Source organism: Hydractinia symbiolongicarpus, chromosome 7 (assembly GCF_029227915.1).
Source record: "Hydractinia symbiolongicarpus strain clone_291-10 chromosome 7, HSymV2.1, whole genome shotgun sequence".
Classification (NCBI taxonomy): Eukaryota; Metazoa; Cnidaria; class Hydrozoa; order Anthoathecata; family Hydractiniidae; genus Hydractinia; species Hydractinia symbiolongicarpus.
In genome coordinates, this window is record NC_079881.1 from 2,227,628 (window position 1) to 2,246,156 (window position 18,529).

Sequence of the window (18,529 nt, forward strand, 5' to 3'; positions counted from 1 at the left end):
TTTCTTCAGCGCGCGATAACGGCTAGGATTGGTCCGACAGTAAAAAATGACCTTTTTATTTAAATTTTTAAATAAAGTGCTACCACAGCGCCTAGTGTAAGCGCTGAGTTCCGGCAATCATGTAAAATTAAGAAGAATGTTACTTCTTGGGTCCAGTTGGCTCACTTATCACATTTATAAGGTCACAGTCCAAAGTTAGTTCAATTAAGTTCCACAGTCAATCGTTTCACTGTTAAAAGCAATATAACTTAGTAATATCGATATCACTAAATACAGGTTGGTACGAATATGTGACGCAACCGTTGTAACTCAAACGGATTGATACTGCCAAGAAGTCATTGAAATGAGGTTTTTGAGAATGTCTCTATCTCTTCAGCGCGTGCTAACGGCCAGTATTAGTCCCACAGTAGAAAAAGACTTAATTATCTAAATTTTTAAATAAAGCGCTACCACAGAGCTTAATGTAATCGCTGAATTCCAGCCATCACGTCAACTTAAGAAGAACGTTATTCCTTCCAGACCAATTGGCTCATCTGTCAAATTTATAAGGACAAAGTCCAGAGTCAGTTCAATTAATTCCCACAGTCACTCGTTTCACTGTTAAAAGCAATACAACTTAGTAAAATTGAAGGAAAATCACTAAATACATGTTGGTACGAATATGTGACGCAACTGTTGTAACTCAAACGGATTGACACCGTTAGAAAGTCAATGAAATGTAGTTTTTGAAACTGTCTCTCTTTCTTCAGCGCGAATTAACGGCTAGGATTGGTCCCACAGTAAAAACAGACTTATTTATCTTCATTTTTTAACAAAGAGTTACCACAGTGCCCACTGTAATCGCTGAGTTCCAGCAATCAAGTCAAATTAAGAAGAATGTTACTTCTTGTTGTCAAACTGGCTCATTTATCACATTTATAAGACTAAAGTTCAAAATCAGTTCAATTAAGTCCCACAGTCAAACGTTTTACTGTTAAAAGCGATGCAACCTAGTATTATACGAACACTTTCGCTAAGTACATGTTGGTACGAATATGTGACGCAATCGTTGTAACTCAAACGGATTTATACCGCTAGAAAGTCAATGAAATCTAGTATTTGAAACTGTTCCTCTTTATTCAGCGCATGCTAACGGCGAGGATTGGTCCAACAGTAAGAAAAGACTTAATTATCTAAATTTGTAAATAAAGCGCTACCACGGAGCTTAATGTAATCGCTGAATTCCAGCCATCACGTCAAATTAAGAAGAAATTTATTCCTTGGAGACCAATTGGCTCATCTGTCACATTTATAAGGACATAGTCCAGAGTCAGTTCAATTAATTCCCACAGTCACTCGTTTCACTGTTAAAAGCAATACAACTTAGTATAATTGAAGGAAAATCACTAAATACATGTTGGTACGAATATGTGACGCAACTGTTGTAACTTAAACGGATTGACACCGTTAGAAAGTCAATGAAATGTAGTTTTTGAAACTGTCTCTCTTTCTTCAGCGCGAATTAACGGCTAGGATTGGTCCCACAGTAAAAACAGACTTATTTATCTTCATTTTTTAACAAAGAGTTACCACAGTGCTCACTGTAATCGCTGAGTTTCAGCAATCAAGTCAAATTGAGAAGAATGTTACTTCTTGTAGTCAAACTGGCTCATTTATCACATTCATAAGGTCAAAGTCCAAAATCAGTTCAATTAAGTCCCACAGTCAAATGTTTCAATGTTAAAAGCGATGCAACCTAGTAATATCCGAATACCATCGCTAAATACATTTGGGGACGAATATGTGACGCAACAGTTGTAACTCAAGCGGATTGATAACGTTAGAAAGTCAATGAAATGTAGTTTTTGAAACTGTCGCTATTTCTTCAGCGCGCGATAACGGCTAGGATTGGTCCCACAGTAAAAAATGACTTTTTTATATAAATTTTTAAATGAAGTGCTACCACAGCGCCCAGCGCAATCGCTGAATTCCGGCAATCATGTTAAATTAAGAAGAATGTTATTTCTTGGGTCCAGTTAGCTTATTTATAACATTTATAAGGTCACAGTCCAAAGTTAGTTCTATTAAGTCCCACAGTCAATCGTTTCACTGTTAAAGGCGATGCAACCTAGTAATATCAGAATACTATCGCTAAATACATGTTGATACGAATATGTGACGCAAGCGTTGTAACTCAAACGGATTGATACCACCAAGAAGTCGATGAAATGTAGTTTTTGAGAATGTCTCTATTTCTTCAGCGCGTGCTAACGGCCTGGATTAGTCCCACAGTAAAAAAAGAATTATTTATCTAAATTTTAAGTAAAGCACTACCACAGCGCCCAGTGTAATCGCTGAATTACAGCAATCATGTCGAATTAGGAAAAATGTTATTCCTTGGTGCCCAATTGGTTCATTTATCGCATTTACAAGGTCACAGTCCAGAATCAGTTCAATTAAGTCCAACAGTCAATCGTTTCACTGTTAAAAGCGATGCAACTTAGTCACATTGGAAAAAAATCACTAAATACATGTTGGTACGAATATTTGACGCAACCGTTGTAACTCAAACGGATTAACACCGTTAGAAAGTCAATGAAATGTAGTTTTTGAAACCATCTTTGTTTATTCAGCGCGAAATAACGGCTGGGATTGCTTCCGCAGTAAAAAGTGACTTACTTAACTTAATTTTTAAATAAAAGCTACCACAGTGCCCAGTGCAATCGCTGAGTTCCAGCAATCAAGTCAAATTAAGAAGAATGTTACTTCTTGTACTCCAACTGTCTCATTTATCACATTTATAAGGTCAAAGTCCAAATTCAGTTCAATTAATCCCACAGTCAATCGTTTCACTGTTAAAGGTGATGCAACCTAGTAATATCCGAATACTATCGCTAAATACATGTTGATACGAATGTGTGACGCAGCCGTTGTAACTCAAACGGATTGATACCGCCAAGAAGTCGATGAAATGTAGTTTTTGAGAATGTCTCTATTTTTTCAGTGCGAACTAATGGCTGGGATTGGTCCAACAGTAAAAAATGACTTATTTAACTTAATTTTTAAATAAAACTCTACCACAGCGCCCACTGCAATCGCTGAGTTTCAGCAATCAAGTCAAATTAAGAAAAATATTACTTATTGTAGTCAAATTGGTTAATTTATCGCATTTACAAGGTCACAGTCCAGAATCAGCTCAATTAAGTCCCACAGTCAAACGTGTCACTGTTAAATGCGATGCAACCTAGTAATATCCGAATACTATCGCTAAATACATGTGGGGACGAATATGTGACGCAACCGTTGTAACTCAAACGGATTAACACCGTTAGAAAGTCAATGAAATGTAGTTTTTGAAACCGTCTTTGTTTATTCAGCGCGAACTAACGGCTGAGATTGCTCCCACAGTAAAAACAGACTTATTTATCTTCATTTTTTAACAAAGAGTTACCACAGTGCCCACTGTAATCGCTGAGTTTCAGCAATCAAGTCAAATTAAGAAGAATGTTACTTCTTGTAATCAAACTGGCTCATTTATCACATTCATCAGGTCAAAGTTCAAAATAAGTTCAATTAAGTCCCACAGTCAAACGTTTCACTGTTAAAAGCGATGCAACCTAGTATTATACGAATACTTTCGCTAAGTACATGTTGGTACGAATATGTGACGCAACCGTTGAAACTCAAACGGATTTATACCGCTAGAAAGTAAATGAAATGTAGTATTTGAAACTGTTTCTCTTTATTCAGCGCATGTTAACGGCCAGGATTGGTCCAACAGTAAGAAAAGACTTATTTATCTAAATTTTTAAATAAAGCGCCAACACAGAGCTTAATGTATTCGCTGAATTCCAGCCATCACGTCAAATTAAGAAGAAAGTTATTCCTTGGAGACCAATTGGCTCATCTGTCACATTTATAAGGACATAGTCCAGAGTCAGTTCATTTAATTCCCACAGTCACTCGTTTCACTGTTAAAAGCAATACAACTTAGTAAAATTGGAAGAAAATCACTAAATACATGTTGGTACGAATATGTGACGCAACCGTTGTAACTCAAACGGATTGACAGCGTTAGAAAGTCAATGAAATGTAGTTTTTGAAACTGTCTCTCTTTCTTCAGAGCGAATTAACGGCTAGGATTGGTCCCACAGTAAAAACAGACTTATTTATCTTTATTTTTTAACAAAGAGTTACCACAGTGCCCATCGTAATCGCTGAGTTCCACCAATCAAGTCAAATTAAGAAGAATGTTACTTCTTGCAGTCAAACTGGCTCATTTATCACATTCATAAGGTCAAAGTCCAAAATCAGTTCAATTAAGTCCCACAGTCAAATGTTTCACTGTTAAAAGCGATGCAACCTACTAATATCTGAATACTATCGCTAAATAGATGTGGGGACGAATATGTGACGCAACAGTTGTAACTCAAACGGATTGATACCGTTAGAACGTCATTGAAATGTAGTTTTTGAAACTGTCGCTATTTCTTCAGCACGCGATAACGGCTAGGATTGGTCCCACAGTAAAAAATGACTTTTCTATTTAAATTTTTAAATGAAATGCTACCACAGCGCCCAGTGAAATCGCTGAGTTCCGGCAAGCATGTCAAATTAAGAAGAATGTTATTTCTTGGGTCCAGTTGGCTTACTTATCACATTTATAAGGTCACACTCCCAAGTTAGTTCAATTAAGTTCCACAGTCAATCGTTTCACTGTTAAAAGCGATATAATATAGAAATATCTGAAGAAAATCACTAAATACATGTTGGTACGAATATGTGACGCAACCGTTGTAACTCAAACGGATTGACACCGTTAGTAAGTCAATGAAATGTAGTTCTTGAAACTTTCTCTATTTCTTCAGCGCGATCTAACCGATAGAATTGGTCCCACAGTAAAAAATGACTTATTTATCCTAATTTTTTTAAAAAAGTGCTACCACAGCGCCCAGTGCAATCGCTGAGTTACAGCAATCAAGTCAAATTAAGAAGAATGTTACTTCCAATAGTCAAACTAACCCATTTATCACATTTATCAGGTCAAAGTCCAAAATCAGTTCAATTAAGTCCCACAGTCAAATGTTTCACTGTTAAAAGCGATGCAACCTAGTAATATCTGAATACTATCGCTAAATACATGTGGGGACGAATATGTGACGCAACAGTTGTAACTTAAACGGATTGATACCGTTAGAAAGTCAATGAAATGTAGTTTTTGAAACTGTCGCTATTTCTTCAGCGCGCGATAACGGCTAGGATTGGTCCCACAGTAAAAAATGACTTTTTTATTTAAATTTTTAAATGAAGTGCTACCACAGCGCCCAGTGCAATCGCTGAGTTCCAGTAAATCAAGTCAAATTAAGAAGAATGTTACTTCTTGTAATCAAACTGGCTCATTTATCACATTTATAAGGTCAAAGTTCAAAATCAGTTCAATTAAGTCCCACAGTCAAACGTTTCACTGTTAAAAGCGATGCAACCTAGTAATATACAAATACTATCGCTAAATACATGTGGGGACGAATATGTGGCGCAGCCGTTGTAACTCAAGCGGACTGACACCGTTAGTAAGTCAATGAAATGTAGTTCTTGAAACTTTCTCTATTTCTTCAGCGCGATCTAACCGCTAGGATTGGTCCCACAGTAAAAAATGACTTATTTATCCTAATTTTTTAATAAAGTGCTACCACAGCGCCCAGTCCAATCGCTGAGTTCCAGCAATCAAGTCAAATTAAGAAGAATGTTACTTCTTGTAATCAAACTGGCTCATTTATCACATTTATAAGGTCACAGTCCAAAGTTAGTTCAATTAAGTCCCACAGTCAATCGTTTCATTGTTAAAGGCGATGCAACCTAGTAATATCAGAAAAATATCGCTAAATACATGTTGGTACGAATATGTGACGCAACCGTTGTAACTCAAACGGATTGATACGGCCAAGAAGTTGATGAAATGTAGTTTTTGAGAATGTCTCTATTTCTTTAGCGCGAACTAACCGCTTGGATTGGTCCCACAGTAAAAAATGACTTTTTTATTTAAATTTTTAAATGAAGTGCTACCACAGCGCCCAGTGCAATCGCTGAGTTCCAGCAAATCAAGTCAAATTAAGAAGAATGTTATTTCTTGTAATCAAACTGGCTCATTTATCACATTTATAAGGTCAAAGTCCAAAATCAGTTCAATTAAGTCCCACAGTCAAACGTTTCACTGTTAAAAGCGATGCAACCTAGTAATATTCAAATACTATCGCTAAATACATGTGGGGACGAATATGTGGCGCAGCCGTTGTAACTCAAGCGGACTGACACCGTTAGTAAGTCAATGAAATGTAGTTCTTGAAACTTTCTCTATTTCTTCAGTGCGATCTAACCGCTAGGATTGGTCCCACAGTAAAAAATGACTTATTTATCCTAATTTTTTAATAAAGTGCTACCACAGCGCCCAGTCCAATCGCTGAGTTCCAGCAATCATGTCAAATTAAGAAGAATGTTACTTCTTGTAATCAAACTGGCTCATTTATCGCATTTATAAGGTCACAGTCCAAAGTTAGTTCAATTAAGTCCCACAGTCAATCGTTTCATTGTTAAAGGCGATGCAACCTAGTAATATCAGAAAAATATCGCTAAATACATGTTGGTACGAATATGTGACGCAACCGTTGTAACTCAAACGGATTGATACGGCCAAGAAGTTGATGAAATGTAGTTTTTGAGAATGTCTCTATTTCTTTCGCGCGAACTAACCGCTTGGATTGGTCCCACAGTAAAAGATGACTTATTTATCTTAATTTTTTAATAAAGTGCTACCACAGCGCCCAGTGTAATCGCTGAGTTACAGCAATCAAGTCAAATTAAGAAGAATGTTACTTCCTATAGTCAAACTGGCTCATTTATCACATTTATCAGGTCAAAGTCCAAAATCAGTTCAATTAAGTCCCACAGTCAAATGTTTCACTGTTAAAAGCGATGCAACCTAGTAATATCTGAATACTATCGCTAAATACATGTGGGGACGAATATGTGACGCAACAGTTGTAACTCAAACGGATTGATACCGTTAGAAAGTCAATGAAATGTAGTTTTTGAAACTGTCGCTATTTCTTCAGCGCGCGATAACGGCTAGGATTGGTCCCACAATAAAAAATGACTTTTTTATTTAAATTTTTAAATGAAGTGCTACCACAGCGCCCAGTGCAATCGCTGAGTTCCAGCAAATCAAGTCAAATTAAGAAGAATGTTATTTCTTGTAATCAAACTGGCTCATTTATCACATTTATAAGGTCAAAGTCCAAAATCAGTTCAATTAAGTCCCACAGTCAAACGTTTCACTGTTAAAAGCGATGCAACCTAGTAATATTCAAATACTATTGCTAAATACATGTGGGGACGAATATGTGGTGCAGCCGTTGTAACTCAAACGAATTGATACGGCCAAGAAGTTGATGAAATGTAGTTTTTGAGAATGTCTCTATTTCTTCAGCGCAAACTACCGGCTTGGATTGGTCCCACAGTAAAAAATGACTTTTTTCTTTAAATTTTTTAACAAGGTGCTACCACAGCGTCCAATGTAATCGCTGAGTTCCAGCAATCATGTCAAATTAAGAAGAATGTTATTTCTTGTAGTCAAACTGGCTTATTTATAACATTTATCAGGTCACAGTCCAAAGTTAGTTCAATTAAGTCCCACAGTCAATCGTTTCATTGTTAAAGGCGATGCAACCTAGTAGTATCAGAAAAATATCGCTAAATACATGTTGGTACGAAAATGTGACGCAACCGTTGCAGCTCAAACGGATTGATACGGCCAAGAAGTCGATGAAATGTAGTTTTTGAGAATGTCTCTATTTCTTCAGCGCGCGATAACGGCTAGGATTGGTCCCACAATAAAAAATGACTTTTTATTTAAATTTTTAAATGAAGTGCTACCACAGCGCCCAGTGCAATCGCTGAGTTCCAGCAAATCAAGTCAAATTAAGAAGAATGTTATTTCTTGTAATCAAACTGAATCATTTATCACATTTATAAGGTCAAAGTCCAAAACTAGTTCAATTAAGTCCCACAGTCAAACGTTTCACTGTTAAAAGCGATGCAACCTAGTAATATTCAAATACTATCGCTAAATACATGTGGGGACGAATATGTGGCGCAGCCGTTGTAACTCAAGCGGACTGACACCGTTAGTAAGTCAATGAAATGTAGTTCTTGAATCTTTCTCTATTTCTTCAGCGCGATCTAACGGCTAGGATTCATCCCACAATAAAAAATGACTTAGTTATCCTAATTTTTTAATAAAGTGCTACGACAGCGTCCAATGTAATTGCTGAGTTCCAGGAATCAAGTCAAATTGAGAAGAATGTTATTTCTTGTAGTCAAACTGGCTCATTTATCACATTTATCAGGTCAAAGTCCAAAATCAGTTCAATTAAGTCCCACAGTCAAATGTTTCACTGTTAAAAGCGATGCAACCTAGTAATATCTGAATGCTATCGCTAAATACATGTGGGGACGAATATGTGACGCAACAGTTGTAACTCAAACGGATTGATACCGTTAGAAAGTCAATGAAATGTAGTATTTGAAACTGTTTCTCTTTATTCAGCGCATGTTAACGGCCAGGATTGGTCCAACAGTAAAAAAAGACTTATTTATCCTAATTTTTTAATAAAGTGCTACCACAGCGTCCAATGTAATCGCTGAGTTCCAACAATCATGTCAAATTAAGAAGAATGTTATTTCTTGTAGTCAAACTGGCTTATTTATAACATTTATCAGGTCACAGTCCAAAGTTAGTTCAATTAAGTCCCACAGTCAATCGTTTCATTGTTAAAGGCGATGCAACCTAGTAATATCAGAAAAATATCGCTAAATACATGTTGGTACGAATATGTGACGCAACCGTTGTAACTCAAACGGATTGATACGGCCAAGAAGTTGATGAAATGTAGTTTTTGAGAATGTCTCTATTTCTTCAGCGCGAACTAATGGCTTGGATTGGTCCCACAGTAAAAAATGACATATTTATCTTAATTTTTTAATAAAGCGCTACCACAGCGCCCAGTGTAATCGCTGAGTTCCAGCAATCAAGTCAAATTGAGAAGAATGTTATTTCTTGTAGTCAAACTGGCTCATTTATCACATTTATAAGGTCAAAGTCCAAAATCAGTTCAATTAAGTCCCACAGTCAAACGCTTCACTGTTAAAAGCGATGCAACCTAGTAATATTCAAATACTATCGCTAAATACGTGTGGGGACGAGTATGTGGCGCAGCCGTTGTAACTCAAGCGGACTGACACCGTTAGTAAGTCAATGAAATGTAGTTCTTGAAACTTTCTCTATTTCTTTAGCGCGATCTAACGGCTAGGATTCGTCCCACAATAAAGAATGACTTATTTATCCTAATTTTTTAATAAAGTGCTACCACAGCGCCCAGTGTCATCGCTGAGTTGCAGCAATCAAGTCAAATTAAGAAGAATGTTACTTCTTGTAATCAAACTGGCTCATTTATCACATTTATAAGGTTACAGTCCAAAGTTAGTTCAATTAATCCCACAGTCAATCGTTTCATTGTTAAAGGCGAAGCAACCTAGTAATATCAGAAAAATATCGCTAAATACATGTTGGTACGAATATGCGACGCAACCGTTGTAACTCAAACGGATTGATACGGCCAAGAAGTTGATGAAATGTAGTTTTTGAGAATGTCTCTATTTCTTCAGCGCAAACTACCGGTTTGGATTGGTCCCACAGTAAAAAATGACTTTTTTATTTAAATTTTTTAACAAGGTGCTACCACAGCGTCCAATGTAATCGCTGAGTTCCAGCAATCATGTCAAATTAAGAAGAATGTTATTTCTTGTAGTCAAACTGGCTTATTTATAACATTTATCAGGTCACAGTCCAAAGTTAGTTCAATTAAGTCCCACAGTCAATCGTTTCATTGTTAAAGGCGATGCAACCTAGTAATATCAGAAAAATATCGCTAAATACATGTTGGTGCGAAGATGTGACGCAACCGTTGCAGCTCAAACGGATTGATACGGCCAAGAAGTCGATGAAATGTAGTTTTTGAGAATGTCTCTATTTCTTCAGCGCGAACTAATGGCTTGGATTGGTCCCACAGTAAAAAATGACATATTTATCTTAATTTTTTAATAAAGCGCTACCACAGCGCCCAGTCCAATCGCTGAGTTCCAGCAATCAAGTCAAATTAAGAAGAATGTTACTTCTTGTAATCAATCTGGCTCATTTATCACATTTATAAGGTAACAGTCCAAAGTTAGTTCAATTAAGTCCCACAGTCAATCGTTTCATTGTTAAAGGCGATGCAACCTAGTAATATCAGAAAAATAACGCTAAATACATGTTGGTACGAATATGTGACGCAACCGTTGTAACTCAAACGGATTGATACGGCCAAGAAGTTGATGAAATGTAGTTTTTGAGAATGTCTCTATTTCTTCAGCGCGAACTAACGCTTGGATTGGTCCCACAGTAAAAATGACTTATTTATCTTAATTTTTAATAAAGCGCTACCATAGCGCCCAGTGTAATCGATGAGTTCCAGCAATCAAGTCAAATTAAGAAGAATGTTATTTCTTGTAATCAAACTGGCTCATTTATCACATTTATAAGGTCAAAGTCCAAAATCAGTTCAATTAAGTCCCACAGTCAAACGTTTCACTGTTAAAAGCGATGTAACCTAGTAATATTCAAATACTATCGCTAAATACATGTGGGGACGAATATGTGGCGCAGCCGTTGTGACTCAAACGAATTGATACGGCCAAGAAGTTGATGAAATGTAGTTTTTGAGAATGTCTCTATTTTTTCAGCGCAAACTACCGGCTTGGATTGGTCCCACAGTAAAAAATGACTTTTTTATTTAAATTTTTAAACAAGGTGCTACCACAGCGTCCAATGTAATCGCTGAGTTCCAGCAATCATGTCAAATTAAGAAGAATGTTATTTCTTGTAGTCAAACTGGCTTATTTATAACATTTATAAGGTCAAAGTCCAAAATCAGTTCAATTAAGTCCCACAGTCAAACGTTTCACTGTTAAAAGCGATGTAACCTAGTAATATTCAAATACTATCGCTAAATACATGTGGGGACGAATATGTGGCGCAGCCGTTGTAACTCAAACGAATTGATACGGCCAAGAAGTTGATGAAATGTAGTTTTTGAGAATGTCTCTATTTTTTCAGCGCAAACTACCGGCTTGGATTGGTCCCACAGTAAAAAATGACTTTTTTATTTAAATTTTTTAACAAGGTGCTACCACAGCGTCCAATGTAATCGCTGAGTTCCAGCAATCATGTCAAATTAAGAAGAATGTTATTTCTTGTAGTCAAACTGGCTTATTTATAACATTTATCAGGTCACAGTCCAAAGTTAGTTCAATTAAGTCCCACAGTCAATCGTTTCATTGTTAAAGGCGATGCAACCTAGTAATATCAGAAAAATATCGCTAAATACATGTTGGTACGAAGATGTGACGCAACCGTTGCAGCTCAAACGGATTGATACGGCCAAGAAGTCGATGAAATGTAGTTTTTGAGAATGTCTCTATTTCTTCAGCGCGAGCTAATGGCTTGGATTGGTCCCACAGTAAAAAATGACATATTTATCTTAATTTTTTAATAAAGCGCTACCACAGCGCCCAGTCCAATCGCTGAGTTCCAGCAATCAAGTCAAATTAAGAAGAATGTTACTTCTTGTAATCAAACTGGCTCATTTTTACATTTATAAGGTAACAGTCCAAAGTTAGTTCAATTAAGTCCCACAGTCAATCGTTTCATTGTTAAAGGCGATGCAACCTAGTAATATCAGAAAAATATCGCTAAATACATGTTGGTACGAATATGTGACGCAACCGTTGTAACTCAAACGGATTGATACGGCCAAGAAGTTGATGAAATGTAGTTTTTGAGAATGTCTCTATTTCTTCAGCGCGAACTAATGGCTTGGATTGGTCCCACAGTAAAAAATGACATATTTATCTTAATTTTTTAATAAAGCGCTACCACAGCGCCCAGTCCAATCGCTGAGTTCCAGCAATCAAGTCAAATTAAGAAGAATGTTACTTCTTGTAATCAAACTGGCTCATTTTTACATTTATAAGGTAACAGTCCAAAGTTAGTTCAATTAAGTCCCACAGTCAATCGTTTCATTGTTAAAGGCGATGCAACCTAGTAATATCAGAAAAATATCGCTAAATACATGTTGGTACGAATATGTGACGCAACCGTTGTAACTCAAACGGATTGATACGGCCAAGAAGTTGATGAAATGTAGTTTTTGAGAATGTCTCTATTTCTTCAGCGCGAACTAATGGCTTGGATTGGTCCCACAGTAAAAAATGACATATTTATCTTAATTTTTTAATAAAGCGCTACCACAGCGCCCAGTGTAATCGCTGAGTTCCAGCAATCAAGTCAAATTGAGAAGAATGTTATTTCTTGTAGTCAAACTGGCTCATTTATCACATTTATAACGTCAAAGTCCAAAATCAGTTCAATTAAGTCCCACAGTCAAACGCTTCACTGTTAAAAGCGATGCAACCTAGTAATATTCAAATACTATCGCTAAATACGTGTGGGGACGAATATGTGGCGCAGCCGTTGTAACTCAAGCGGACTGACACCGTTAGTAAGTCAATGAAATGTAGTTCTTGAAACTTTCTCTATTTCTTTAGCGCGATCTAACGGCTAGGATTCGTCCCACAATAAAGAATGACTTATTTATCCTAATTTTTTAATAAAGTGCTACCACAGCGCCCAGTGTCATCGCTGAGTTGCAGCAATCAAGTCAAATTAAGAAGAATGTTACTTCTTGTAATCAAACTGGCTCATTTATCACATTTATAAGGTTACAGTCCAAAGTTAGTTCAATTAATCCCACAGTCAATCGTTTCATTGTTAAAGGCGATGCAACCTAGTAATATCAGAAAAATATCGCTAAATACATGTTGGTACGAATATGCGACGCAACCGTTGTAACTCAAACTGATTGATACGGCCAAGAAGTCAATGAAATGTAGTTTTTGAAACTGTCGCTATTTCTTCAGCGCGCGATAACGGCTAGGATTGGTCCCATAATAAAAAATGACCTTTTTATTTAAATTTTTAAATGAAGTGCTACCACAGCGCCCAGTGCAATCGCTGAGTTCCAGCAAATCAAGTCAAATTAAGAAGAATGTTATTTCTTGTAATCAAACTGGCTCATTTATCACATTTATAAGGTCAAAGTCCAAAATCAGTTCAATTAAGTCCCACAGTCAAACGTTTCACTGTTAAAAGCGATGTAACCTAGTAATATTCAAATTCTATCGCTAAATACATGTGGGGACGAATATGTGGCGCAGCCGTTGTAACTCAAACGAATTGATACGGCCAAGAAGTTGATGAAATGTAGTTTTTGAGAATGTCTCTATTTCTTCAGCGCAAACTACCGGCTTGGATTGGTCCCAAAGTAAAAAATGACTTTTTTATTTAAATTTTTTAACAAGGTGCTACCACAGCGTCCAATGTAATCGCTGAGTTCCAGCAATCATGTCAAATTAAGAAGAATGTTATTTCTTGTAGTCAAACTGGCTTATTTATAACATTTATCAGGTCACAGTCCAAAGTTAGTTCAATTAAGTCCCACAGTCAATCGTTTCATTGTTAAAGGCGATGCAACCTAGTAATATCAGAAAAATATCGCTAAATACATGTTGGTACGAAGATGTGACGCAACCGTTGCAGCTCAAACGGATTGATACGGCCAAGAAGTCGATGAAATGTAGTTTTTGAGAATGTCTCTATTTCTTCAGCGCGAACTAATGGCTTGGATTGTTCCCACAGTAAAAAATGACATATTTATCTTAATTTTTTAATAAAGCGCTACCACAGCGCCCAGTCCAATCGCTGAGTTCCAGCAATCAAGTCAAATTAAGAAGAATGTTACTTCTTGTAATCAAACTGGCTCATTTATCACATTTATAAGGTAACAGTCCAAAGTTAGTTCAATTAAGTCCCACAGTCAATCGTTTCATTGTTAAAGGCGATGCAACCTAGTAATATCAGAAAAATAACGCTAAATACATGTTGGTACGAATATGTGACGCAACCGTTGTAACTCAAACGGATTGATACGGCCAAGAAGTTGATGAAATGTAGTTTTTGAGAATGTCTCTATTTCTTCAGCGCGAACTAACGCTTGGATTGGTCCCACAGTAAAAATGACTTATTTATCTTAATTTTTAATAAAGCGCTACCATAGCGCCCAGTGTAATCGCTGAGTTCCAGAATTCAAGTCAAATTAAGAAAAATGTTATTTCTTGTAATCAAACTGGCTCATTTATCACATTTATAAGGTCAAAGTCCAAAATCAGTTCAATTAAGTCCCACAGTCAAACGTTTCACTGTTAAAAGCGATGTAACCTAGTAATATTCAAATACTATCGCTAAATACATGTGGGGACGAATATGTGGCGCAGCCGTTGTAACTCAAACGAATTGATACGGCCAAGAAGTTGATGAAATGTAGTTTTTGAGAATGTCTCTATTTTTTCAGCGCAAACTACCGGCTTGGATTGGTCCCACAGTAAAAAATGACTTTTTTATTTAAATTTTTTAACAAGGTGCTACCACAGCGTCCAATGTAATCGCTGAGTTCCAGCAATCATGTCAAATTAAGAAGAATGTTATTTCTTGTAGTCAAACTGGCTTATTTATAACATTTATAAGGTCAAAGTCCAAAATCAGTTCAATTAAGTCCCACAGTCAAACGTTTCACTGTTAAAAGCGATGTAACCTAGTAATATTCAAATACTATCGCTAAATACATGTGGGGACGAATATGTGGCGCAGCCGTTGTAACTCAAACGAATTGATACGGCCAAGAAGTTGATGAAATGTAGTTTTTGAGAATGTCTCTATTTCTTTAGCGCGAACTAACCGCTTGGATTGGTCCCACAGTAAAAGATGACTTATTTATCTTAATTTTTTAATAAAGCGCTACCACAGCGCCCAGTGTAATCGCTGAGTTCCAGCAATCAAGTCAAATTAAGAAGAATGTTACTTCCTATAGTCAAACTGGCTCATTTATCACATTTATCAGGTCAAAGTCCAAAATCAGTTCAATTAAGTCCCACAGTCAAATGTTTCACTGTTAAAAGCGATGCAACCTAGTAATATCTGAATACTATCGCTAAATACATGTGGGGACGAATATGTGACGCAACAGTTGTAACTCAAACGGATTGATACCGTTAGAAAGTCAAAGAAATGTAGTTTTTGAAACTGTAGCTATTTCTTCAGCGCGCGATAACGGCTAGGATTGGTCCCACAATAAAAAATGACTTTTTTATTTAAATTTTTAAATGAAGTGCTACCACAGCGCCCAGTGCAATCGCTGAGTTCCAGCAAATCAAGTCAAATTAAGAAGAATGTTATTTCTTGTAGTCAAACTGGCTTATTTATAACATTTATCAGGTCACAGTCCAAAGTTAGTTCAATTAAGTCCCACAGTCAATCGTTTCATTGTTAAAGGCGATGCAACCTAGTAATATCAGAAAAATATCGCTAAATACATGTTGGTACGAAGATGTGACGCAACCGTTGTAGCTCAAACGGATTGATAGGGCCAAGAAGTTGATGAAATGTAGTTTTTGAGAATGTCTCTATTTCTTAAGCGCGAACTAACGGCTTGGATTGGTCCCACAGTAAAAGATGACTTATTTATCTTAATTTTTTAATAAGGTGCTACCACAGCGTCCAATGTAATCGCTGAGTTCCAGCAATCATGTCAAATTAAGAAGAAAGTTATTTCTTGTAGTCAAACTGGCTTATTTATAACATTTATCAGGTCACAGTCCAAAGTTAGTTCAATTAAGTCCCACAGTCAATCGTTTCATTGTTGAAGGCGATGCAACCTAGTAATATCAGAAAAATATCGTTAAATACATGTTGGTACGAAGATGTGACGCAACCGTTGTAGCTCAAACGGATTGATACGGCCAAGAAGTCGATGAAATGTAGTTTTTGAGAATGTCTCTATTTCTTCAGCGCGAACTAATGGCTTGGATTGGTCCCACTGTAAAAAATGACATATTTATCTTAATTTTTTAATAAAGCTCTACCACAGCGCCCAGTCCAATCGCTGAGTTCCAGCAATCAAGTCAAATTAAGAAGAATGTTACTTCTTGTAATCAAACTGGCTCATTTATCACATTTATAAGGTCACAGTCCAAAGTTAGTTCAATTAAGTCCCACAGTCAATCGTTTCATTGTTAAAGGCGATGCAACCTAGTAATATCAGAAAAATATCGCTAAATACATGTTGGTACGAATATGTGACGCAACCGTTGTAACTCAAACGGATTGATACGGCCAAGAAGTTGATGAAATTTAGTTTTTGAGAATGTCTCTATTTCTTTAGCGCGAACTAACCGCTTGGATTGGTCCCACAGTAAAAGATGACTTTATTATCTTAATTTTTTAATAAAGCGCTACCAGAGCGCCAGTGTAATCGCTGAGTTCCAGCAATCAAGTCAAATTAAGAAGAATGTTACTTCCTATAGTCAAACTGGCTCATTTATCACATTTATCAGGTCAAAGTCCAAAATCAGTTCAATTAAGTCCCACAGTCAAATGTTTCACTGTTAAAAGCGATGCAACCTAGTAATATCTGAATACTATCGCTAAATACATGTGGGGACGAATATGTGACGCAACAGTTGTAACTCAAACGGATTGATACCGTTAGAAAGTCAATGAAATGTAGTTTTTGAAACTGTCGCTATTTCTTCAGCGCGCGATAACGGCTAGGATTGGTCCCACAATAAAAAATGACTTTTTTATTTAAATTTTCAAATGAAGTGCTACCACAGCGCCCAGTGCAATCGCTGAGTTCCAGCAAATCAAGTCAAATTAAGAAGAATGTTATTTCTTGTAATCAAACTGGCTCATTTATCACATTTATCAGGTCAAAGTCCAAAATCAGTTCAATTAAGTCCCACAGTCAAACGTTTCACTGTTAAAAGCGATGCAACCTAGTAATATTCAATTACTATCGCTAAATACATGTGGGGACGAATATGTGGCGCAGCCGTTGTAACTCAAGCGGACTGACACCGTTAGTAATTCAATGAATTGTAGTTCTTGAATCTTTCTCTATTTCTGCAGCGCGATCTAACGACTAGGATTCGTCCCACAATAAAAAATGACTTATTTATCCTAATTTTTAAATAAAGTGCTACCACAGCGCCCAGTGCCATCGCTGAGTTGCAGCAATCAAGTCAAATGAAGAAGAATGTTACTTCTTGTAATCAAACTGGCTCATTTATCACATTTATAAGGTCAAAGTCCAAAATCAGTTCAATTAATTCCCACAGACAAATGTTTCACTGTTAAAAGCGATGCAACCTAGTAATATCTGAATACTATCGCTAAATACATGTGGGGACGAATATGTGACGCAACAGTTGTAACTCAAACGGATTGATACCGTTAGAAAGTCGATGAAATGTAGTTTTTGAAACTGTCGCTATTTCTTCAGCGCGCGATAACGGCTAGGATTGGTCCCACAATAAAAAATGACTTTTTTATTTAAATTTTTAAATGAAGTGCTACCACAGCGCCCAGTGCAATCGCTGAGTTCCAGCAAATCAAGTCAAATTAAGAAGAATGTTATTTCTTGTAATCAAACTGGCTCATTTATCACATTTATAAGGTCAAAGTCCAAAATCAGTTCAATTAAGTCCCACAGTCAAACGTTTCACTGTTAAAAGCGATGCAACCTAGTAATATTCAATTACTATCGCTAAATACATGTGGGGACGAATATGTGGCGCAGCCGTTGTAACTCAAGCGGACTGACACCGTTAGTAATTCAATGAATTGTAGTTCTTGAATCTTTCTCTATTTCTTCAGCGCGATCTAACGACTAGGATTCGTCCCACAATAAAAAATGACTTAATTATCCTAATTTTATAATAAAGTGCTACCACAGCGCCCAGTGCCATCGCTGAGTTGCAGCAATCAAGTCAAATGAAGAAGAATGTTACTTCTTGTAATCAAACTGGCTCATTTATCACATTTATAAGGTCACAGTCCAAAGTTAGTTCAATTAAGTCCCACAGTCAATCGTTTCATTGTTAAAGGCGATGCAACCTAGTAATATCAGAAAAATATCGCTAAATACATGTTGGTACGAATATGTGACGCAACCGTTGTAACTCAAACGGATTGATACGGCCAAGAAGTTGATGAAATGTAGTTTTTGAGAATGTCTCTATTTCTTCAGCGCGAACTAACGGCTTGGATTGGTCCCACAGTAAAAGATGACTTATTTATCTTAATTTTTTAATAAAGCGCTACCACAGCGCCCAGTGTAATCGCTGAGTTCCAGCAATCAAGTCAAATTAAGAAGAATGTTACTTCCTATAGTCAAACTGGCTCATTTATCACATTTATCAGGTCAAAGTCCAAAATCAGTTCAATTAAGTCCCACAGTCAAATGTTTCACTGTTAAAAAGATGCAACCTAGTAATATCTGAATAC